Genomic DNA, 1,726 nt, shown 5'->3' on the forward strand with positions numbered 1-1,726 from the left:
ATATATATATATATATATATATATATATATATATATATATATATATATATATATATATATATATATATATATATATATTAATCCCATGTATATGCTAATTTACACAGCCATCAAATAGAAGATAATTTATCCCCCGGTGATCGATGATCTAAGCAATGATCCTTTTTGATTTTATGTATGAATCAAATTTTACAATCTAATCAGTGAAATAGGAGCAATTAGTAATGGAATAATGTATAGGAGAGTAGCAGTACCACGTGAACAATATGACAACTCCCTTCACGCAGTACGTATCGATAATTAAATTCATGCATCACGTACTGGTAATTCAGTTTCTGCGATACGTTCCAATAATTCAGGTCTGCGATAGGTACCGGTAACACAGTTTATGTGATACGTACTGGTAATTTAGTTTATGTGGTACCTATTGGTACTTCATCTCATGTGATACGTACGGTAACTTATTTCATATGATGTGCACTCGTGAATCAGTTCGTACGATATTTTTCTGTAATTTAGGTAATTCAGTTCATGCGACACGTGGTGATAATTCAGTTCTTGCAATAAAGTCCAGTTCCTGTGATGGTTGATAATTCAATTCATATGATACATGCAGGTAATTTTGTTCATATAATGCTTACTGATGATTCAGTTTATCTGATACGTACTGATAATGTAGCTCATGTGATATACATCTGTAATTCAGTTGATTCAATGGGCAGATGAATGTTACCTACGATCAACAAAGATTTAAAATAAAATTTAATGGTCGATTCAAAAGCACTGATCAATTAATTTCTTAAAGAATTTCTTTTCTTTTGAACTGAAGTCGTAAGTAAATAACTGATCAATGCTGAAATTTGATTACTTTGGCAGTGATTAATTTTATTGATAAAATTCAGATTTGTTGCCTTAAATTTAAAATGAAATAATTGTTAGTTAAATAGTTCCAAATGCAATGAATGAAAAACTGAAGAAGAGAAACAATAAATAAAACAGCAAGAAAAAAGAATCCGGGAATAATAAAATTAAACTTAACACAGTTAGATTTTCCTTCCAGAAACTTTTATATTTATCCCTAAAATTTTATCAGAATAATTTCTACTTAATAAAAAAGAATACCGGAATACCGGCTTTTATGTTGAATATAATTATCATTACAACTGATTACTTGCCGGATCCCACCGGACACAACTTTTTGAAGAAATTATTATTTTAAGCAAATTATAACAGAAAAAATTGAAGATTTCGAATAGGTGCAATTTTTCGGTATATACGATGACAGTGACTTTCTTGATTGAGCATACAGAGAATAGAAGTTCATTTCACTGCACGCAGTTAATAATATGCTGTTATCATCACCCACCCCAATCACTGATAACATTTTAGTTGACAGCTATTTTGTTGATTACACGTAATTATACATGTCGTCTTGCTATAAGACTATCAATCTATTCCTCTCCGCATAGTGATAACATAAAATGAGTGATGCAAACTCCAACTTAATGGAAAACAGGTGAGATATTTCAACTGCGCATATTATTCCTTTTCTTTACGCCTCGCTTTTGCTAGAAAATGTTATGAACTAATTTAGCATACTGATCAGAAATCCAAATAATAATAGTAATGATAATAATAGTAATAATGATAAAACAATGACAATAATAGTAATAATAATAATAATAATAATAATAATAATAATAATAATAATAATAATAATAATAAT

Source organism: Loa loa (genome assembly GCF_000183805.2).
Source record: "Loa loa unplaced genomic scaffold supercont3.853, whole genome shotgun sequence".
NCBI classification, from domain to species: Eukaryota; Metazoa; Nematoda; class Chromadorea; order Rhabditida; family Onchocercidae; genus Loa; species Loa loa.